Source organism: Bidens hawaiensis, unplaced genomic scaffold, assembly GCF_021521415.1.
Source record: "Bidens hawaiensis isolate Kalapana, Puna unplaced genomic scaffold, B.hawaiensis_p1.1 tig00005637_1, whole genome shotgun sequence".
Classification (NCBI taxonomy): Eukaryota; Viridiplantae; Streptophyta; class Magnoliopsida; order Asterales; family Asteraceae; genus Bidens; species Bidens hawaiensis.
Genome location: NW_027491366.1, coordinates 945,041 through 969,817, shown reverse-complemented (window position 1 = coordinate 969,817; position 24,777 = coordinate 945,041). Strand labels below are relative to the sequence as shown.

Here is a 24,777-nt window from a genome sequence, read left to right as displayed (position 1 = left end):
CAAGCTCGTAACATGTTAACGTTTTAAAACTAAAAAAACTATAGTAATATCATACTCAAATCAAAGAGAATAAAATGCTCGTTTTTATGATGTATTTTTATTGAAAATACATTAACGTGTGAAAAAGTTATGACCGTTAAAAAGTCGTGGGGTAGTTGGTTTTGATTTAGGGGGGGCATGTGTGTAACAATTATTAAACTTTACAAAGAAGGTAATGAAGTTGAGGGACTAAAGTTGTAAATATATGTTAAAAAAAAGAAAGTTATAAAGACTTAATTACCCTTAATTTGTATATTTTTTATGCATTATGTGTTGTATATAAAGCATTAAGTTAGATACCTCTTAAAATTTAAGAGGTCCCTAACTCATGCTTTATATATAGTATAGATAACCGAGCTCGTCTCCCATCAAACCGTTTTGATTGAATAATCTACAAATTATTATTCCAATCTATCTGCTGGTGAAATTCGAACAATCTGTGATCGGATATTGGAAAGCATGGGGGATTACAATGATGCGTTTCATGCGCGGCAAGACAACCTCCGCCAGGCTCGTACAAAGCAACATAATCGCGCCAATCTTATGCAAATGAAGCTCGTATTAATCGTTGCTATGCTAGATAATTGCTAATTTTGATTATGTTTTACTTGATATTTGTTAGTAGCCCTAGGTTCTAATTAGTTCGGTTTTGAAGGTTATAGTGAGTCTAAAAAGCTTGGTACCAAATATTAAAAAAAACTGACATGACATAATTTAACAATATTTATAATTCATAATGTTAATACCGGATAGTTAATAAAACGACATTATAAAATCCAGCAATGAAATTCAAGTAATTCGATAACAAACGTTGAACCAAAAACATCAAAATGGTATAATCCGACAATATGCTTGGTGGAAGTTGATCCTAAATTTATTGTTGGCTAAATAAATGGGTCTGTTCGATTATGGCGGGTTTGGAATTATCTTTAACCAAAAGGTCCAAAACCGACCAGCATTTGGTGGTTTTCGAAATTTAATAAAACCGACCCACCATAGATTATGTCGGTTATGGTTCGGTTAACAGTTACGGCGGTTAAGTTGCTCGTCCCTAGTTGATTGAATGTGTTTAGGATTTATGACAATCTATTTATGTGAATATTTGAATCTGATTTCGAATACTTGGCATTGCAGATTGGACAGAGTCATCCAACGGAGTTTAACTAATAATCTGTTAAAGGTTTTCGAGCCACGACTGCCTCTGGAGTATAAGCCACCGCCTGAGAAGAGAAAGTGTCCACCTTACACAGGTATTTCATATATGTTATATAATTGATAATTCTACTTGTTTCGTACGACAGTTATTTATTTTTGTTTGGAAGATTTGATTGTTTTTGTTCTATTTCATTTGAAAGGTATGGCACAGTTTGTAAGCAATTTTGCTGAGCCTAATGATCCTGAATATGCACCACCGGCTGTAAAGGGCGAAACTCCTGTAAGATTTTTCCTTTAGCGAACTTTATATTTGCTTTATCATCATATATTGTTATTTTGATTTATATACTTTGTTGTGAATGAACCAAAAGCCATATATTTTTATATTTTAGATCACAGTGTGTGTTGAAAAAAAAAACCTTTCTTTGCAAACCTTTTAGTAAGCTGCAACTTTTTTTAACGAACATCAATCATTTTATGTTTGGAGGAGTATTTGCAACAAGTATGAATATTATCATAAAGGTAACTATGTATTTACAGTTTTATTTTTTCTTGTTGAATCTTGTCATGAGCAGGGCCAAAAGAAGGCTAGGATGCACCAGATACGGCTTGAAGAAGGTGCAAAAAAGGCTGCCGAAGGACTTGCAAAATGTAAGAAGTCATTTTTCTTTATCTTTGGATTCATTAGATTCTAGAAGGTGTTGATGACTTAAATGTACTGACTTTTGTATGTTTATTTGTGCAGATGACCCGAACAGTGACCCAAATATATCCGGAGATCCTTACAGGACATTGTTTGTAGCTAGACTTGTGAGTATTCTAGTCTTATGGCATATATTGTTACGTTTTAAACAAGTGAAACAGTAAACAAATCCAAGACCCAATACACGATCGAACAATATTTGCTCAAACACACGAGCGTTTTCTTATTATGTGAAAACAAGAAAAGAAAGATATAAGACAAACTTATATTCAATACAAGACATACTTGATATATATTTACAACTAAACCTTACAAGCCTTATATAGGTAAACAGATACTTAAGGAGTAAGGAAACTTATCTAGTAAGACTTTGAAACTTACACCAATCCTTATCCTTATCCTATTGAAATAAGGAAACTTATCTAGTAGCTAGACTTATCCATAAAAAGACTTATCCATTATGGATACTAAAAAGACTTATCCATTAAGGAAATGAAGAGGTAGGTCCCAGCAGAGCCCAGTTGGACCCGCAAGACTCACCTTAAACAGGGACGTCTGCGCAGAGACCAACTGGATCCGCAGGACCAACCATGCTCAGAGACGTGACGTCCTTACGCGCAGTACGCAAGCTGGTCCCGCAGGAAATGCCTCCCAATGGTGAAGGACTCCGCCTGTCCCCGCAGCCTCGGATACAAGCCATTAGGGAAGGCCACCCGCGCAGCATGGCTACACGCACAAGGCACTTAGCTCTCGATCATTCAGTGTCACCTGAAGGAATGAGCCAAGCCGGGAGCAATCCCGCACAGAGGCGGGAGGGGGAATACTCCCGCCCAAATAAGCCAGTCCGTATACTGAAGGATCTTTTACTGTACCTGACGAGGTATGGGCGAAAGATCTGATCAGAGATACGACAGCTCACTGATACAGTATGGCGAGCAGCATGCTCCTGTACTGTATCACTATTAGCCGCTGCCTACTCACCAACTACTGTCACACCACGTGCGTAGCCGGCAGTTGGTGGAAAGGGAATAGTACACAGCAGGCCTGGTCACTATCAGCCGCTGCCTACCCACCAACTACCAGCAGGGCACGTGCGTAGGCTACTGTTGAGGAACAGGAACACTGTAGCAGCCGGCCATACCTCCTTGGAAACCTACCTTCGGCTATAAATACCCCAAATGGTATGATCATCTCAACACATTACATTATCTTATATCATCAGAATATACCTGATATCTGCTCTAGCAATCTCTTAATATACTTTTATATTTAAAGAGCAATCTAGTCTGATTCTCACGCCGGAGGGTGGTCACAAGGAGGAACCCCCCCTTCTCAGTGACGAGCTCACGGTGTCTGTTTTGCAGGTTATCAGAAGAACCATCTTCTCAGGGTCCAACCCCTCGTGGGAAACAGCTATCCAACCCCCAGGTTACCAGTAATCTGCCCGGGGTCCGGTTAGTGTTTCTTCATTGGCGCCATCCGTGCATAAAGCTAGAACTACAATTTTCCCCAGTTTTTTCAAACTTTTACAAAGATGGTTAGAGAAATTCCGGTAATCACAACCCCAGCTACTGGGGGGAATACCGGCAACACAGTTTTTACGAACACTACCCCGGCTACCGAAGCCGGGGCAAGTGAAGTAAATTTTACGAACACTACCCCACTTACCAAAGCTGGGGCAAGTGCAGTAAATGATCGCCTACTGGGATCCACCGATACCCAGTTTGAGAAACGAAGACTCCCCCGCCAGACTCTCGATGAAGTTAAGGCATGGGCGGAGGCACGACAAAAGGAATTCCAGGCTGAGTTGGACGAACGCTTGCGTTCCGTGCAACAGGCCGACGAAATCGAATACTGGGAGGACTCGGAGGAATCCGACTCCGACGCGAACCCTCGCCATAGGGCAAAAGGGAAGCGTAAGGAAACGGAATCCCAACCGAAAAGGCATTTTGGACAAGCCTTCAAACCAAAAAGCACAGGTGGAAGTCCACGAGACTTCTCCAAAACGTTCAGACCAAACGTTGCGAATGCAGGAACGTCCAAGTTTGCAAGGGATATTGCGGAGGCAATCGCCCCAAAGAGTGCCAAACAAATGCCTAACATAGGCACATATGACAGTTTATCTGATCCAGACGATCATTTGAACAGGTTCATAGCGGGGGCAACCGTCAGCAATTGGACGGAACCCACGTGGTGCTACATGTTCCAAATGACGCTTGTTGGGGCTGCTAGAGCTTGGTTTGATCGTCTACCGGTCAACCACATCTACGACTGGGCAGACTTCCAACAGAAGTTTAGCCAACACTTCAGCCAGCAACGGAAGTATACCGAGGAGCAATGGACAATCCTCAAATGCATACGAGAGGAAGATGAATCTCTGCCAAACTTCATCACTCGCTTCAACTCAAAGAAGCTAAGTTTGGGCAATATCAGCGAAGATCTTGTTCGCGCTGCCTTCATCCAGGGCGCACATGACCCAGAGCTCATCCGCACCCTAACGGGTAAAGATGGCATGCCATCCACATGGGATGGCACCATGACAGCAGCAAAACGCTATGCGGAAACAGAGAAGCAACTGGGTAGAGATCTCCCACAGAGCACAAACCTCTACACTCAGAAGACGAGAGAAGACAACGTCCTCACCGCCAGACTAAATAAAAAACGGAAGCTAGGCATTTGGCAGTCAAAGGTAAACTTTGACACCTCATCCGGCTTGCAACATCGAGTGGGCGGAAGGGATAATGTACAGTCGCACCGGAACTCCAGATGGACGCCACTCACCAAAAGCGTCACTGAGATATTCGCCACTGAAGAGCTCCCGTGGCCAAAGCCTCCAATAATCCGACATCGTCACGATGCTGATCGGAGCAAATACTGTGACTTCCACAAGACAAAAGGCCACAACACTGAAGAATGCATAGACGTAAAGGACATGGTCGAAGCATTTGTCAGAGATGGGACGCTCGCGCACCTCGTGGCACAATAAAGGCTGAGCAGGCGGGTGCGTATAGAACCTCAGCTGGGGAAAACACGAATCAATTCCAGCTTCAAAATCGAGACTACATGCTGCGTAAAGAACGAGATCCCGAACCAGGTGCGTATCGGCTCGATGGCACTCCCATCCCAACGTGGAAGGGAGCTCATTTACACAGTCTGCATGTAAATCAATTCCAATTTGTAAAGAAAAGGCCAAGAGCCACTTCTAATGGAAATGATTCTCTTTAAGAACATCGAAGCTGATGATTTTACATTTATACTTTTCTGAACACTAATATGCCGGTTTTCACCGCATATTTACGTGAAGTCATTGCATGGGAAGGCGGTCCTACCCGCACGAACCCAATAACGTGACAAACCTTCACGCAGGTCAGTTTGGGAAAAAGTTCAGCACCCAAAAATGAAAGTGCCGATCTATCCGCATGAATCATTAAAGGAAACTGAATAATAACCTAACAACCGCGCGTCGAACGATTAAACTATGCAACACTGGTGACGGCGTCCACATTACGTGAAGTCGTTGCGTGGGAAGGCGGTCCTACCCGCACGAACCCAATAACTTGACAAACCTTCACGCAGGTCAGTTGAAGGGGAAGAGTTCAATTATCCCATTAAATGAAAGTGCCAGTCTATCCGCATGAATCATGAAAGGAAACCGAACACTAACCTATCGACAACTGCGCGTCGAACGGTTCAAAACAAAATTCTTAAAAAGGATAAGGAAAACTTACACGCAGGTCAGATAAGGGTAAAGTTTTGCCATCCTACTAAGTGCAAGTGACGGTTCTACCCGCACAATCACGAAAGAGGAAGCAAGACTTCCTGTTATCAACCACGTTCAAAGGTTAACTTATCCTCAAAAGGTGAGGAAAACCTACACGCAGGTCAGATAAGGGTAAAGTTTTGCCATCCTACTAAGTGCAAGTGACGGTTCTACCCGCACAATCACGAAAGAGGAAGCAAGACTTCCTGTTATCAACCACGTTCAAAGGTTAACTTATCCTCAAAAGGTGAGGAAAACCTACACGCAGGTCAGATAAGGGTAAACTTTTGCCATCCTACTAAGTGCAAGTGACGGTTTTACCCGCACAATCACGAAAGAGGAAGCGGAAACTTTAATCCATTATCAACCACGTTCAAAGGTTAACTTATCTTAATGCCTTAGAAATTTCGAAAAGGAAAAACCTACACGCAGGTCAGATGAAGGTTAAAGTTTAGCCATCCTACCAAGTGCAAGTGACGGTTCTACCCGCACAATCACGAAGGAGGAAGCGAAACTTTAACCCATTATCAACCACGTTCAAAGGTTCTTATTCTAAACACTTGGAAAATTGCTAATTTAAACTAAGTATGCAAGTCATAAGTTTATAAAGCAAGGAACCCAAAGAAGGAAATAACAATCTTATACGCAAAAAGATTAATATTTCAAGAATATATTACAAGAATGGCCGGGTAACTACCCGCCTAAAAGAATAAAACTATACAAGTCTATCTTAGCAATGGGAAGGGATCTTCAGGATCAAGCTTCAGGGCCGCTTCCACTTGGACCCGCTCCGTCAGAAGAACGGGGTGGTTCGAGGAACGCTTTAAGGACAGCTAACCCATCATCAGCAGCAGCTACTTCGTCCACCTTTTCCACCACTGGATGCGGGAAGGCGGCGTATTGGTTCAATGCTTGGTCATAAATGGCTTCGGTATCCACATCGAACAAAGGGAAGTTGGAAGGCGGGACGCCTTTCTCAACAAACCCTAGACCAAGCAGGAAGCCGGCCTTTTCCCCATCCTCATGAGAAGCGTTGAGGGCTGCGGTCATAGCATCATCATAAGAGGTCTCTGAAAAGACCCGACGCACAACCTACAAAGAAAAAATACAAGTATTAGAACCTTTTCTTACAAAAGAAAAGCGAGAAGATAAAGCAAACATACCTGAGGCAACGCTTCTCGAATAAGCCATTGGAGGGCAGCTTGAGCTTCGTTATGGGTGCGTTCGGCTTCGCTCTTGTTAAGGTTGGCAAGTAAAACTTCCTTTGCGGCAGCCTCTTCGACGCCCTTAAGTTTCCGCTCGGTGTGGTCAAGCACCCCCCTCTGGTCCAGGATTTCCTGGAGTTTCTTGGCATCTTCCATTGCCAAGGCATCATGAGCGCGTTGGAGAGCCTCTAATTTGGCCTTGAGCTCCTCATTCTCCACACGCAAAGGCTCAGCAACGGCTTCAGCCTTGGCAGCCCTCTCGGTTGCGTTTCGCGCAGTCTCCCTGGCCAGCCGAAGCTGTTCATTCACAGCTTGGGCAGCCTTGGAGCGGGCCTCGAGTCGCGCCTGAACTTCAACCTCGAGGGCCTTGAAGGCCTTCTCCTTGTCGGCGGCAGCTGCCGCCAGCTGTTGGTTCTCCTCCCGAAGAGCACGCGCCTCAGATACGTCCTTGGCGCGAGCTGCTTTCAACTTGTCGTTTTCACGACAAAGCAGCTCGACGCGCGGCTGCATCAGGGCTTGGAGAACCCGAAGCTCATTGGTTAGCCTACCCTCCTGGTAGCTAGCCATGGCTTCCCCCAACGCACCATGAGGAGCAGCGTGGCGGGCCCAGTCCACGCACTCCACAGGGGTACGAAGGGTTGTTCCTCGGCGTATGTTCCATCGCGGAACATACACTTCATTGGAATCCGACACTGCAAAAGAAACAAAGGCAGTAAGGAAAAGATGATAAAAAACAAGGGAAAAAGAAAGGAACCCCACGCACCTGTAGGGTCAATGACAGGCCGATAGCCGCCAAACCCATCACCTGAACCTAAAGGAAATCCATCCAACAGGTCAGGCAGACGGGAAGGTGGCAAAGATCGGCGGGAAGCCCTGCGCGTACCTGATGATCCGGCCATCGGTTCCGGTGGCGCGGGCATGGTGGCAGCCACCGTGGTCGCCGTTGTGGTCGCCGCCGTGGTCGCCGCCTCGTAGTCAGCAGCAGCAGTAACCGCCGGCTCTGTGAAGGATGCTGTAAAAATCGCACTCACGGCCGGCGGGGATGTCATCTCAGCTGGAACAGTCTGCTCAGGAGCAACTGAACCAGCGGAGGCAGGCGCGGTCACCTGGGTCGACGCCTCAGGTAGGCTGACCAAGCCTACCGTCATTGGCGGAAGGGTACTCCTCTGCGCTTCACCCCGAAATGCGTCAACATCCACGCCTGCACAAAGAGGAGAGTGTTGGATAAATTTATGAAGTGATAAATCTACAGACATTATGATTGTACTTACGGGTTTTCTTGACCCTGAACGTACGGACGGGCGGGGAGGAACCCGATGGAGCCGACCTCTTGGTACCGGTCACCGTCGTCTTCGTTGGTTCTCCGGAGGTAACGGTCGTAGCCTCCGGAGCAGTGGTCTTCTCACCACCGGGCTTCCCCGCCACTTCTTCACTATCTGACTCCGAGTCAGATAGAACCACTGGATCAGCTGTGGAGGCCTTCTCCTTCCCCTTCACGCCGGCAGCAGCCTTCTTCTTCCGCACCAACGGAGGAGCATCTGAGGATTCCTCAGAAGAAGACGGGTCAGGAATTCCAGCAGCGGGTAGAGCATTGAGGGATTGAGGAAAGAATATCGCCTTACCTGGCCGCCGGTGGCTCAGGATCTCGTGGCCCAGCGGATAGACCTCCACAAACCGATCCGCCGTTTGCTCCAGGATGGGCAACTCGCCCTCGTCCAGAGCACGAGTACCCATCCGCGCAGGACCGTCGGTTTCCCGCGGGTACAGAAGCGACTCCAAATCATTTCCCTCTGAAAGAATAAACAGTTAGAAGACAAACGCGTATCAAAAAGAAAGACAAGACATACCATAGGGAATAGAGTTCAAACCGTATTCGAGAAGGATGGGAACCTGAGACGCATCCTTCCACACCCGGCTCATCCCTAACATGACCATCCCGGACTCCGCAAACCGGTAAACCGGAGATTGGATCCGGGATATCTTCGAAAACCATTCCGCCTCCTGGTAGTTGGGGGCGTGAAGGCTCGGTATCTCTTGGCCATTTTTAAACTTCATGGCAAGGGGGATGGCGCGGGCAGAAATGTAGAAGAATTCCTGCTTCCACGCGCGAAGACTGCGCTCGGTGTCGCAAATCTTCAGACCCTTAATACGGGTCGTCAAGGTGTACCACCCCTGGATGCACCTCCAGGTATAGAAGGTCATCAGGCGGTCCACATGGGGCTCGATGCCCAAAATCCGGCACACCCACTCAAAATGGCGAATCTTGGCGATCGCCATGGGGTGCAGCTCGGTCAAATGAACACCGTGCCTCTCAAGGACACGGTAAACAAATTTTGTCAATGGGAATCTAAGATTCCCATAGACAAAAAATGCAGCATAAACCCCGATCTTGCCTCTGGGGGCATCGTACACGGTCTGGTGGGATTCAGGAAACTCAGGCTCGAGATGATCGAGCATGAACTTCCTGACAACGTACCGGTACTGATTGCCGGGCAGAGCACACTGGCACTCGCCAGCAGTACCCCTGTCGTCAGCTATAGCTTCAGCATCACGAGAAGACATCTTGCAGAGGAAGAAGAGAACGATTTCGAGAGAATGCTCGATTGAATAAAGGAGTATTCGCCGGAAATCGCCTTAAAGATGAAGAGAAGAGTGAAAAGTGTGAATTGCAAATAACCCTCTCCCCCTTTATATAGTAATCGCAATTAATGCGGTGAATTTAATGCGGAGGAGAGAGAAATCGAATGTGCAATGAAACTATGACACGTGGTAAAAAGCAAGCTGGCAACAGCTGTTGAAAGGACGTATGCCAGTAATTTCGCGGCCACGCGCCCGAAAAATCGCGCCCACGCGCCTGAAAAAGCGACTGGAATGACCATGTTCTGTCACGTCACCATAACTTCCTGCACGTCCTGACACAGTCAGAAGAAACCGTCGCACGACGTTTCAGAGGTTTGGACTGTTCTTATCTTTTCACCAACTCTTCGAATTTCAAAATTCAAAAATTTGAAAATATTAAAAAGTAAGCGGGAAAATACCCCTTACCCCTTGGCAAACAAGTAACCGTAAGACGGATGCGGGTACAGTGTAAAGGCAGAACCCTTCACATACCTAGCACCCGCAGGGAATTGAAATCAAGAACCTTGGCAAATAAGTAACCGTAAGACGGATGCGGGTACAGTGTAAAGGCAAAACCCTTCACATACCTAGCACCCGCAGGGAATTGACGCCAAGTAAACCTTGGTGAACAAGTAACCGAAAGACGGATGCGGGTACAGTGTTAAGGCAAAACCCTTCACATACCTAGCACCCGCAGGGAATTGAAGCCAAGTACCTCGGCAACCAAGTAACTATAAGACGGCTGTGGGTACAGTGTTAAGGCAAAACCCTTCACATACCTAGCACCCGCAGGGAATTGACGCCAGGAATACCTTGGAAGTAAAGTAACCGTAAGACGAGCGCAGGTACAGTGTTAAGGCAAAACCCTTCACATACCTAGCGCTCCGCTGGGAATTGAAACCAAGAAGGATCTTCTGGGCAATGCTTGCGGAAACGGAAATAACATCCCCGCATAGCGGGAACGTCGAGAACTACGTTGTTTGAAGCTCCAGGATGGAATTGGTGGTCTTAACATAATTGATCACTATGTTCAAAACTACCAAAACCTCATGGAAAATCCATACAACTGGGACTCAATGCTCCTGACTTGCGAGGAGGTTACAGACCTACCCGCATCATACCCAAAGACCAAGCAGGAAACTCAGGCATTTCTGCAAGTGACAAGGACTTCCGCGGAAAGAATCCCCATGGAAAACCTTACAAAACCCTTTTCAAAACCCTTTGCTCAAGTCCAAAAGTTCACCTCACTTTATTAAACACTCAGGAGAAGAACATTGGACTGGGGGGACTTGAAGAGGTAGGTCCCAGCAGAGCCCAGTTGGACCCGCAAGACTCACCTTAAACAGGGACGTCTGCGCAGAGACCAACTGGATCCGCAGGACCAACCATGCTCAGAGACGTGACGTCCTTACGCGCAGTACGCAAGCTGGTCCCGCAGGAAATGCCTCCCAATGGTGAAGGACTCCGCCTGTCCCCGCAGCCTCGGATACAAGCCATTAGGGAAGGCCACCCGCGCAGCATGGCTACACGCACAAGGCACTTAGCTCTCGATCATTCAGTGTCACCTGAAGGAATGAGCCAAGCCGGGAGCAATCCCGCACAGAGGCGGGAGGGGGAATACTCCCGCCCAAATAAGCCAGTCCGTATACTGAAGGATCTTTTACTGTACCTGACGAGGTATGGGCGAAAGATCTGATCAGAGATACGACAGCTCACTGATACAGTATGGCGAGCAGCATGCTCCTGTACTGTATCACTATTAGCCGCTGCCTACTCACCAACTACTGTCACACCACGTGCGTAGCCGGCAGTTGGTGGAAAGGGAATAGTACACAGCAGGCCTGGTCACTATCAGCCGCTGCCTACCCACCAACTACCAGCAGGGCACGTGCGTAGGCTACTGTTGAGGAACAGGAACACTGTAGCAGCCGGCCATACCTCCTTGGAAACCTACCTTCGGCTATAAATACCCCAAATGGTATGATCATCTCAACACATTACATTATCTTATATCATCAGAATATACCTGATATCTGCTCTAGCAATCTCTTAATATACTTTTATATTTAAAGAGCAATCTAGTCTGATTCTCACGCCGGAGGGTGGTCACAAGGAGGAACCCCCCCTTCTCAGTGACGAGCTCACGGTGTCTGTTTTGCAGGTTATCAGAAGAACCATCTTCTCAGGGTCCAACCCCTCGTGGGAAACAGCTATCCAACCCCCAGGTTACCAGTAATCTGCCCGGGGTCCGGTTAGTGTTTCTTCAGGAAACTTAGCCACCAAGTATGACTTAGTTTTCTTTTAAGTCCCTTTAGTTATGATTTCCTCCAATCCACCCCTTTGAGATCAAACCGAACCACCCTTTAGCCCACAAGTGTTGCTCGTTTAACATATATGACTTTCAGACTTGCCTGTTTTCAGTTGACTGATTTAGTTAACCTGATGTTCCTTTACTTGCAGAACTATGAGACAACCGAGAGCAGAATAAAAAGGGAGTTTAAGGCATATGGCTCTGTCAAACGGGTAGGTTTCGTAGAGTACCCTGAAAAGGGGCTCAGGGTTATACCCTTCTGTTCGGTAAGAGGTTTGGTTTTGTTGTGTGTGGATGATAGTGCAAGCTCGGATGGTGTTAGCGTTGGCAGAAAGTCCTGGATTAGTTTGTACCGGTGTAGGTCCCTGAGTGGTGACTTGTCCCCCTTGATGTTGTGGCATTGGATTAGTATAGATCCCCAGTAGCTTCAGTGACATTGGCGGCTTTAAGGTATGCCTTAACTTCGTTCCAATTGAGAAGATTTTCGTCTAGATGACATCACGCAAAGTATGACACTCTTCGATGGTACGGACGCAAAGTATGACACTCTTCGATGGTACGGCCTGCGTATCGGTGAAATGGACAGAACTTTGAATAGTCGAGACCAGGAGGCCAGGGGAGTGTTTGTAGTCTGCAAAAAAACCTTCCAGAAATGAAATATTTAAATTTTATGAAAAGTCCCTAATTTAAAAGATTTCTGATGACTGATGAGCGATTTTAAACCATTGAATTGAAAAACATTGATTTTTCATTGGAAGATTTAATGTGATTACATAAAGTTCAATTTTAGCATTTACAACCAAACAGCAACAATATTAATGGTAATTTTGTTCTGCTAACTGTGCCACCTCATGATTTCTGAAATGATAAACTTGGAGTAACTGTAAGTGTGACTATCTATTGCCAATGTTATTACACTTGAATTGTTAGTACAATTTTGTGAATCATGATGCTAGTATAACATTAACTTAATGATATAGTAAGTTTGGGAAACTTATATGCCTTTCTTAGCTCTGGGATCTGGATAGTACGTGTCGGAGATTCAGTGAAATCGGTAATTGTTCCTCAGGTATTATTGCCTACCCACACTACCCACCCTGTTGGTTTAAACTTCCTCTTTTTTCTCTCATTAATCACAATTTCAAGAATCCGGGATTTGGGTGTTCTGAATTCTAGAAGAGTAAGTCTTAAGGTAATAAAAGGTACTTCATGTTCTTCGGTTTGTACTGTATTCTACTTGAGCAGATGAATGATGCATTAATGCTTTATGGCTATAAGTTTCTGCAACAAACGGAGACTGTCAATATTTTGGTAAAATATATAGGGAGTGTATCTCTTCTCTTCTTTTTTAAGTTCAGTATTTGCATCTTTTATAAAAAAAACGCTTCAGAAGTTGAGAAGATTTAATGGTATTTTATATTAGCATAATTCATAGTTATTTTTGTAAGATATATAATTAGTCCCTGGTAAGGGGAGGGTAAATTTGTCGAAGGTTATTGAGTGGCTACATCAAGTGATGGTGATGATGCATCTTGCCCCGGAAACCTGTTTTATTGAAAGGTGAGCATGGCTATCGAGGCTTGTGCCTGTTTGCCGTGCATTAGGATTTTTTTAATTACTAATCCTTTTGATGAAACTAAAGTTGAGCTAATATTAAGTTAAAAGATATTGGTATTTATACATTTGGATGTTTCTCTAACGTGTAAGAGTTTCAGGTTCGTATGATTGCTGATAAAGATATCAACAAACCAAGAGGATATGGTTTCATAGAGTACATGCATACACGTGACATGAAAGCTGCATATAAACAAGCAGATGGAAGGAAGGTTGATAACCGAAGGGTGCTAGTGGATGTGGAACGTGGTAGAACCGTTCCTAATTGGCGACCCCGTAGACTTGGCGGCGGACTTGGAACATCCAGGGTCGGGGGTGAAGAAGTTAACCAGAAACACTCGGGGAGGTAAATCATCTCATTTTGTTAACAAAAATAAAGCACACCTGTACTGTATTATTTTTCTAATGTTATTTTTTCATATGATGGTCAGAGAACAACAGAAATCAGGCAGTGCGACTCGATCTGTAGAACCAAGAGCACACGACGAACGAGACAGGTGATGGTTTATTAACTATATTTAATTTCATAACTTTGTACATTATAATTATAGTGGTTTTAATGTTATCAGGGAGAGAGAGAAGTCTCGGGAAAGGTTTAAGGAGAGGGAACGCGAGAAGTCTTGTGAGTGGTCTCATGATAAACCGAGAGATCGGGAACATCGAGAAGATAGACACCACAGGGACCGTGATCGTGACCGAAAATCTGACCGGGACCAAGACCATAGTGGCTGTGACCGTGAAATTTGGTTGGGTTTAACGATGTCGACTCAGAAAATCTGAGAAAATTTGGTTTGGTTGGGCCATTCTTGAGATGCATTGTCTCTAAACCACAACTTATTACATTACATTGTGTATGTTAGTTCGTCGATCATCCAACTTTTCAAAAGACATCTCACTGAACACGAGATATAAATCAAATCAATGTCATGTAATTTGCAACGATTATGTTTGCCCGTCGAGGTTCAAAGTGATTAAACAAACACTGGGCATAAATCAACCTAGTTTAAGCATTGACATGTGTTATACTTATCCATGGTTTGAATCGTTTAAGCAAGAGGAATGAACCTAATGCTGAATCTATACACCTATCTCGCATCACATCACGCTAGGCCTTTGGGCAATGTCACTTGTTATTGTCAGGGTGAAAGAGCAACACTAAACAATATCAAAGCATGATGGTCCAAACATTCAAACACTCGTATCTCACGTTAGATTATATGAAAATATTGCCATTTTTTAGATTGCCTTTGACACAAATATATAATGTGATTTTGAATGCACCTCATGTCCCTAGCAATTTTTTTTTGAACTTGTCATCTTCATCTCTATAATTAGTTAAAATATATAGTTCACAATAGCTTTAGGTCAGAATTCTTTTCACAGTGTGATTGACTAAGACCATTTAAATTATAAAGCAATTAAGTTGTTGACGAATTTACACATGGAAAAAATATAGAAATGTCCATTTTGAACCTCGCAATTTAATGTGAACGAAATTTAAAAATTCCTCAGATGGACCACAGTAAATAGGCAGTCCTCACAATCTTGACCAATAAATAGCCAGTCCTCACCATCTACAAAAAATAACGTCGTCCCCACCATCTTGAACAATAAACTAGCGGTCCTCACAATCTTGAACAATAAATGGTTGCCCTCACAAGTTTCGTTTCAATCCCGTTGTACCTCACTATTTCTTCATCTTCCCTAGAAACTCCCAGAAAATAAGGGGTCCAGCCAGAAAATCGTGCTTAGCCATATGAGGAGTCTCAAAATGTTTAAATATGAGAACTTATTTTTAACAAAGTGGAGATGAGTGCTGAAGTACATATAAATTGTTGATGTTTTCGGTTCATTCAAGGTTCGCTAAAAAGTGATAGAACTTGCTTGATTCACCTCTACTCGTGGTGGCTAGAGTACTAGCCGCCATCAACCCCATACCATTGGAGCAGAATGCCAACCGCAAACATTCTAACATATAATATACATATAAGTTATACACGATAGTTTCACTAACAAGTTTTATTAGATGAACATACTATCAATAGCAAAATGAAATTCAACCTATAACAATAAATGATTCAAACTATCCATAAAAATAATTCCACTCGACTATTCTCATTATATATTACCGTCACTCACCATCCTTGAACCGGCCATCGACTGTTGGGATCTGGCCGCCAAGACGAACTCGTCTTCTCAGCCCGTGTTCCTGAGGAATCACTGCCACCTTTCTTCAAGGAAAATATTTTACTAACAAACCTTAATACCCCGTTCTTGTTCCTACGACCATGGTTGTTGGTTGATGCAACGTCATCAACCATGCGCATTGAATCAGACAGCTTCTCGTAGGCAGTGAATCTAGCAGAGACAGAAGAACCTATCTCCGACACCAAACTTGAGTTGCCGGATCGGGTGAACTTGTTGTGGTCGAATGAGAACGATCTCTTTCCATCAAACTTGTTCATCATATCATTCTCTAGCTAATTATTATTTTCTCTTTATGGTGAGTAGGTCAATGGGAATAAATAGCTAGCCGATGTTTATTTGTTACGTATGTTTAATAAAATATAATATTTTAAACAAAATGACAACTTAAGTTTCTTTGTCCAACTCTAGATAGATTCCTTTCACAGTTGACTTTTTAACTCGTGCAATTTGACTAGCTGGCAACACGTATGAGAGAGACGTGACTTGCTTTAATAAGTTTTTCATATAATACGATACTTCGATTTGTATGTGATTATGTGTTTCTGACGTTTGTTGCGGTTCTTAATTACTTAATATTTGGTATTATATTCAACGTTTGTATAAATATGCTTGGCATATCAAATTCGTAAAAGGTGTCATCATCCGAGTATAACTTGGCTAATATAAATATATCTATGATATATTAAATTCGTGAAAATTGATCTTTAATATATGAAATTCGTGAAATTTGTCACATGGAGAATATCAAACTCTGAGATATATCCTTGAAACGATCTCCAAACTCAATTTTTTCCATATCTACCACCATGTTAACATAGCTAACATCATAATAACGATGATAACTAATAGATGATATGGTCATTTGTCTTAAGGATTCCGGATTAATGTAATTGTCATTCATGTTTACCATTTCAATGTCATGCAATTCACAAGAACTAATTTCTTCTAAAAGTGAATCCAACCATTCAACTCTACACTTTTGCTAATGTCGTTAGATGATTTCATCATCAAATTTGAATTCAAGAGATCTTGATCCTTTCTTCAAAGAGCCGGTGACAATATATGCCTAACCCCTAAAACACACAACATCAAGTGTAACTAAAACACAAAATCAAGTGACTTATAAATATAATTAAGCGAATGGAAGCAAACTAAGAAAACACACGGAGTGTTTTCTAGATAAGAACTACAACGTGTATCTCAAAAATATAAAAAGGGAGAGGGTGCTAATTGGATATAACTATGGAGATAAAGAGATAGAATCTAGGCAGGACATGATTACAAATGATCGATGACAAACTCAATGAATCAACATTCCCTCAACCTATATACATCCTTTCAATATATACCTTAATAATCAGGGTTCACAAATTAACCAAAGCAAAAGAGTAGCGAAAGAATGACAGGGAGTCAAGCACACAACAATGGTTGAAGGTGCACACAACGACAAATTTTGATGATTTAGAGTCCGATATAGTAAAATCAAAGGTAACCAAACCATGATACTTAGTTTGAAACTCGTTACTCAGTCATGACTTATTAGGTAGAGAGAAGCCATTTTTTTATATTATGAACATCAAATTTATTTCCATCAAAATCTCCCTAATCTTGCATTATAAGGATTTGAACCCACCACCTCTATTCTGAAAGGATGGACACCATATCACTGGACTATTAGATCATGGGTGTAGAGAGAAGCCATTAGGCCATTAGTTGAATTTTAGAAGCAAAGAGATCATTATATTAGTCTGATCTTTTATATTAAGTTAGAAGGATAATTTTTTGGATAACAAGTAAGAAGGATGATTTTTGGATGAATTTAATCTAATATAACTTGTTTGTAACGTGGAGACAGCGTATGAAAGTATTTCTGTAATTAATTACTTTGATGAGATTACAAAAAGAAAGAATTAACTTACAATGCATCAATGACAAATAATTGAAATTGTTGAAGGTAGCCTTTTTGTCATTGGTGTAAGTTGGACGAAGAATAAGCAAAGTAAAAGGATTAAGGATGTTTCTGTGTAGAGTAGCAGCCCACGTGCTGTTAGTAATTCAAACTTTTCTTCATTTCTTTTATATTTTGTTTTAGTTACACATTTTCAATCAAATTATTGTGTTCAACGAAAATTAAACTACTTATTGAATTTTCCGACTAATTGTATTTATAGAGTTTATGTGTCACGCAAATTGTTTCACTCATGAATCATCTTACTATCTTAGTCAACGAAAACAAGGTGACAAGGATTTTATTTGCTATTTTATAGTTAATGATGAATATTAATTAAGTGCTAAAAGGAGATTACAAGTTTTAACACCATTATTCATGAGATGTGCTATAAATACTTGGATTAATATTTTACTAGTGAATGTATCTTAAGCTATGCAGTATATTTAAATTGTGGGAGAGACCGGTTCTTTGTGGCATATGAATGATTGGAATAGAATACCGCGCCCCTCCATTCCTTTCCATGCATAGCATGGTGAGAATGGTCCCAACTATTTTCATCATTCTCTTCCATTAGCTAGGTGGCATATTGATGTCAGCTAAGTTTTTTTTTTTATTTTTAGTATTAGAAATATATTTAAAAAAATGTGAATGGAAAATGATAGGCAATAACATAGGTTGAGTCGCGAGGATGAATAGTCTAGGAAATGGTGATATGGTGAATGATGTAAAATGGAGAATGACGGGTATAACGCATAAACTCGTATTATTATGAGTTTAATGGTTAACACAATTCATCATTTATGTGCCTTCTTTTCATAAAATGACTAACAATTTGATATAAAAAGTTTTAATTCACGTGCTATAAACTCTCTATCAACCGGCTATGACCACCACACAAATTGCAATAGCACTTGGTATAAAATATGATTATGCTTACTACACCTATAAGAAGTTAGTTAGATTGAAGAGGTTGATATCAAGAAGATAAAATCGTTGAGTTGATAATTTACCATGAAGAGAACATGTTCGGTTGATCAATCAAACACGTCACTCTATATTATGTTTGGGTTGAAACACATGCTAGTAATCTTTTTAAAGTTCATGCATACTATATTGTGCCAGAGAACGTTTCAAGGGGTTCTATAGAGGTAGGGTACCAAAAAGACCCAAATACCCTTAAGTGACACCCGCGGGTTAACCAGAAGTCCCTCATAAGGCACCTGTGGGACACCCAAGTCATCCGCATAACCATGGGCGGAAGAAACACCCTCACAAGGCATGTGGAAGCATCCTGGCACCCTCAAAAGTTGTCCGCAGGATAGAAAGCCCGTCCGCGTAAACAGCTACGAGGTAATGCCCCGGGACAGCTGTTAGTGTGTGATAACACTGTAGAAGATTTACCAAGATGCTCTCTTAAGTAAAATGGGATGTATCAGCCAATTGTGGAAGGACACTTGTCCAGGTCGTTATAACCGTGCACATGGCCAGGGTTATTCATCGCCCTATAATAAGGAGACACGTGTCCAGGTTGATATACATGCACATGCAACGTATGAGTTAGGCCAGTAATATGAGGACGCGTGTCCAAGCGGTTAGAAGAGCATCTTCCAAAGGGACAGCTGGCCCAATCATCTTCCCCTACTCTTCGGCTATAAATACCCTCTCAATCATCATGAGGTATTCATTCATTCCCACTGTGCTTTCTCAATTTACTTAAGTACTTTATCTCTTCGTAAGAACGGTATTTATTCTCACGCCGGAGGGTGGTTACGGGAAGGCCCCCCACCTCATCCTTCCCGTAACGAGCTCACGGTGTTCTGTTTTGCAGGATTTACGTCATCGGACTTAGGGAATTGTGTTCATATCGTACTGGCAGTTAATCGTATCCTACCATGTGGACTCATCGGATCTAGGACCCATTAGTGGAGAGCAGATCCGTGTTTCTTCATTGGCGCCATCCGTGCTTTTGTTAGAACAACAAAAAATTTTTCCGTTCTCTTTACGATATGACTCAGTTACCTAAAGGGCTGACGTAGAATCAAACACAACCTCCACGTGATCTCAACATTGAAACACGTGAAGGAGCAACGTCTGTGTTTGCCCGAATTTCGACTCCTGTTACACGGACCGATGCCATGAACCCTGGAGGTTTTACCTTGGGTGGTTCAACGGCTCGGGGGTTGTTTGCTCAACAAGAAGGTGTCACTCCGGTGGGCACCGATAATGTTACACCAACCACTGACTTGGGACATGTCACAGCCCCAGGAGTTTCTACTTTAAGAAATCTAGAACGAGTTGCAAGAGAAGTCCACCGAACTCAATCAGAGTTAGGGTTGGAAGAAGACTCCGGTGACTCTAACCCAAGAAGAGCTCATCGTCATAGTCTTTTTGTCTTCGGACGAGTGGCTCCGTGTTCAACAAGAAAGTTTGAAAGCAGAATATGAAAGTCGGGTCCGGAATGAGCGTTTTCATGGCTGTACCCTGACGTATGATGAGCCTCCCAGGAGATCTATCTCTCCTCCCATAAGGGGAAGCCACATTCAATACAGTTTGCCACCAGAGCGAAACATGAGCGAAACCCGAAGGTTACGTCCTCGTCCCCACATAAATATGCGGGTACCGTCATATGAGGATGAACTAGACGGGTACGACTCATCTTATCGTCCGGATGGTAGTTTTTACAGCGGGGATAGCCATCTTCTTTCATATGGAGGAACAAGCTATCCGCGACCAATTGTTCGCCATGCGGAATATCACAGCAATGCTGATCATGATTTTTCGAAACCATACCGTCTGGAATCTTTTGCGGAAAAGTTAAAATTTATTCCAAGTATTGCACAAGCTTCATTTCCAGTAAATGCGAAGATTCCAATATCTGTTGGAACATATAATGGAATGACAGACCCTAGCGATCATTTGCTGAGATTTGTGGCAGTCAGGGGAGTCAGCGGTTGGACTCTTCCGTACTGGTGCCACATGTTCGCACTCACACTCACGGGAGCTGCGAGAGAGTGGTTTGAAAAACTGCTTGCCGGACAAATCAAGAGTTGGAATGATTTCATAGCAAAATTTTCCCAGCATTTTAGTCAACAAAAGAAACATACACACGACCCTTCAGAAATACTGGATGTTACAAGGCAAAATAATGAGTTCATTGAGGACTTCATTACTCGTTTTACTGACGAGAGCCTTAACATCGGAAGGGTAAGCGAAGATATGCTAAGGGGAGCATTCTGTAAAAACGTCCATTGTGATGATTTGATCCGCACACTCACAGGGAGAGACGGGATGCCCGAATCATGGGATGAAATCATGAAGGCATCAAAGTTGTATGCAAGAACAGAAAAAACTCTAAGTTCCAGCAGTCAAAAGCAATCCCCAAGGGTCGAGTTTCAAACTCCGAGACCGAACAGGCAAGCTAAGGGACCAATATGGTCAAGACTTCAGCCACGTGTGGAAACATCTAAACCTTTTGATGCAAGATCTTTGATCGGCAACAAGGGTAAATGTAATCTTTCAGCTCGTTCCACTAACAGTTGGACCCAGATATCAAAAACTCCCTCAGAAATTCTCACCACTGAGAACCTAACTTTCCGAAAACCTCAACCGATACCAAGGAAGTCATTCCTCGATACCAAAAAAATTGCTCATATCATAATGATATTGGACATAACACGAATGAGTGTGTGGCTCTCAGAAATGAAATTGAAGCAGCTGTTAAAAATGGTAAACTCGAACATTTGGTTAAAGGCGTACGAGCAAGGACTGGCAAACCTCCCGCAAAGGATAACCAGGGTCCAGCCAAAAGGAAAATCAAGGATCTGAATGTCCACATGATTCAAGGGGGACATTCGGGTAAGGGAAAACGGAAAGAATATTCGGACGAAGAATGGAAAAATAAGCCCGTTATTTTTCCTCGGATCAAAGGGGGCCCGTGCAACAAAAACCCCCTGATAATTACTGCCGAGTTTGGTCATTATCGGTCACAATATGTGTTCTTTGACACAGGCAGTGCGTCCGATATTATGTACAAACAGTGTTTCGAACAACTGGATGAAGAAGACAAAGAAAGACTACAACCGATTCATGCTCCTGTTTCTGGTTTCGGGGGAGAGATAATGCACCCGCGAGGTGTTATCACTTTCCCGGTCACACTAAGTGACGGAGTACGTTCAAGAACAGAGGAAGTTGAATTTTTGGTCTTACCAACAACTTCCAAGCATGACATTATTCTGGGACGAGAGGCAATTGGATACTTCAATGCCCATCCGTCCACAGCCCATGGTGCAGTAGGAGTTCCAACTCGCACTGGCGTGGAGATAATTCATGTAAACCGACATTGTTTTACAACCGAAAGTTCAAGACCAAGCAAGGTCCCAAGACAGGCTCAGAGGACCGAACCTGAGAAATGAGTTTTGAATAAAAAGTTTCCAGACCAGACACTTACAATAGGACCTGCTATCTCAGAGATAGTGAGAACCTTTTTAAAGCAATTATTGTCCAAGAACATTGACAGTTTTGCTTGGCAACCCGCAGACATGACCGGTGTCCCACAGAGCATTTTGGAACACAAGTTAAGGGTGAATCCGTTAATCACCCCAATTGTACAAAAGAAACGAAAGATGGGTCCAGAACAAACGAAGGCTATGAATGAGCAAGTACAAGACATTCTTCATGCTGGGATCATACGAGAAATCAAGTACCAAACATGGGTGGCCAACCCAGTGATTTTCCCAAAAAGCAACGGAACATGGAGGATGTGTATAGGTTATAAAGACTTGAACAAGGCATGTCCGAAAGATTGTTACCCGCTTCCGGAGATCGACTTAAAAGTAGATGCTGTGGCCCCATTTAAATTCAAGTGATTCCTCGATGCCTACAAAGGGTATCACCAGATTCATATGGCAGTTGGCGATGAGGACAAGACAGCGTTCCGAACTGACCAAGGAACTTTCTGTTACAGAATGATGCCTTTCGGATTAAAGAATGCGGGGGTCACATATCAATGAACTGATGGATCAGGCTTTCAAAAGTCAAATAAGTCGGAATCTCGAAGTCTATATGGACGATTTGGTAATCAAAAGCATTGAAGATGATCAGATGTTAAGAGATATTGAAGAGACCTTTGAAACACTAAGAAGCATCAACATGAAGTTGAATCCGGCTAAGTGTTCGGCATGGAAGAGGGTAAATTCCTTGGAGTCATAGTAACATGCGCGGGCTTTAAAGCCAACCCTGATAAGGTCCAGGCTATAGCCCGCATGCCTTCACCATCTTCCCTCAAAGAGGTTCAAACACTTAATGGAAGACTTGTAGCGTTAAACCGATTCTTAGCAAACCACGCGGCTAAGTCTCATCCATTTGTGTCAACAATTAGAAATTGCCTCAAAAAGGCACATTTCAAGTGGACCGCGGAGGCCGAAAAAGCATTCTTAGTGTTGGTGCATAATGTCAGTAGTTCAGTATCTTGTGTTTTGTATGTGTCTGTAATCGTTTTAGATTGTTTTTTTGGTTTTGAATATTGTTTTGTATAAGTTCGCCTGAGATGTAGGCGAACTTGGAGAATAAGCGAAGTTATGATAACTTCGCCTAGTATGTTAGGCGAAGTTATCGAGGTCTATTTAAACCTCCACTTCGGCTTATCGTGATATAGTTTTTCCGAACGTGTGTTAGTGATTATTGATATCACGTGTTGAAGTGTTGCAATACAATCGAGTTTATTAGTATTGTGCCGTGAGTTTGTCTTATCGGTTATATTATCTATCTTACGCTCGTATCGTATTACGTGGGATTCCGCACCCTCGTGTTACAAGATATTCCTGTGTGATCCGGCTGGGAACCTACAATTGGTATCAGAGCGTTTGCTCGTGATTGTGTGGTTCGGGATTATCACACGGGTGTTAAGATCGTTCCGTTCGACTATTCGCGGAACGAGTTTACGTTGAAATACTTAGTTTTTGTGTCTTGCCCATCTTCCACCATCAAATATACCCCAAAACACCTCCGCATACCTCGCAATACATCCAATTAAAACCTGCAAACCTTGTGTTCATCAAGTGAAGTTTCCGTCAACTTACGTAGGGTTTAAGCGAACTTATAAGGTTTAAGCGAAGTTAATAAGAGGCGAAGTTAGGAAGCAGCGAGGTTGAGTGTTCAGCGAAGTTAAGCTTCAAGCGAAGTTAAGTTAAGCTTCAAGCGAAGTTAAGCTTCAAGCGAAGTTGTAATAACTTCGCTATCTGATCACTGTTCACAAAAAGTACTTTCTTTTTATTTCGAGTCGTATTTCTTTCAACTATGACTTCAATAAACATTACGGAACTGGTAAAGATGGAGGTTGAAGCTGGTTCAGCAACTAAAGCTCCAAAAATGCTTAAGGGTACTGATTTCGTTGCATGGAAAGATCGGTTTGAACAGTATGTGAAGTATCACGATGCTAAGATGTGGGTTTGCATTCAAGACAGATACATTCCACCAACATCCTTGTTTGAAGGTTGTGAACAGATTAAGAAGTACAGTAAGATGGAAGAGGAGGAAAAGAAAATGTATGAGGCAAAGAGTAAAGCTCATGCAGCTATAACAATGGCTCTTCCACAAGAGATTCTTCATATCTTCAAGAAATACAAAACTGCTAGAGAGCTATGGGAAGCACTAGAAAATAGATATGAAGGTAATGTGGGGATACGTGCTTCCAAGACAAAGCTGCTAAAAACCCAATTCTCTGTATTCAAGTATTTGAAAAATGAATCACTTGACGATATCATCACAAGATATTATCACTTGATGACCGAACTAAGTAATTACTCCATTGAATACAAGGAAGAAGAGATAGTAGAGAAACTTCTTGATGCTCTTCCACCGAAATGGGAAATGTACACTGTTCTGATGAGAGAAGATAAAGACTTTGCCAAGATCGATTTGGAAACAGTGGTAAATAAGTTACGAAATTTTGAGCTTAACATGGTTCGGAAGGAGACACCAACTGATCAGGTTCAGGATCCAGGAATGTATGGTGCGAAAGTCACTCCAAGCTCAAGTTTAAAATCAGAATCCTCTGCCTACTACTCAACTCGAGATGGTCATGTGATTCTCAATATGGATGGTGACGTATGTTTCGTAGCTGGAGGTAGTAATTCTTCAAAACCTCAAGCCACAACTGGAAATTTCTCGTCAAATGTTCCAAGCTACAACTACTCACAGATGCCCATGAGTGTT

General features: G+C 42.8%; 1 pseudogene; it reads left to right on the top strand.

The window, feature by feature from the left end:
* Positions 1-498: 498 nt before the first annotated feature.
* On the top strand, positions 499-21,977 carry LOC143630305 (uncharacterized; annotated as a pseudogene).
* The last annotated feature ends 2,800 nt before the right edge of the window (positions 21,978-24,777 follow it).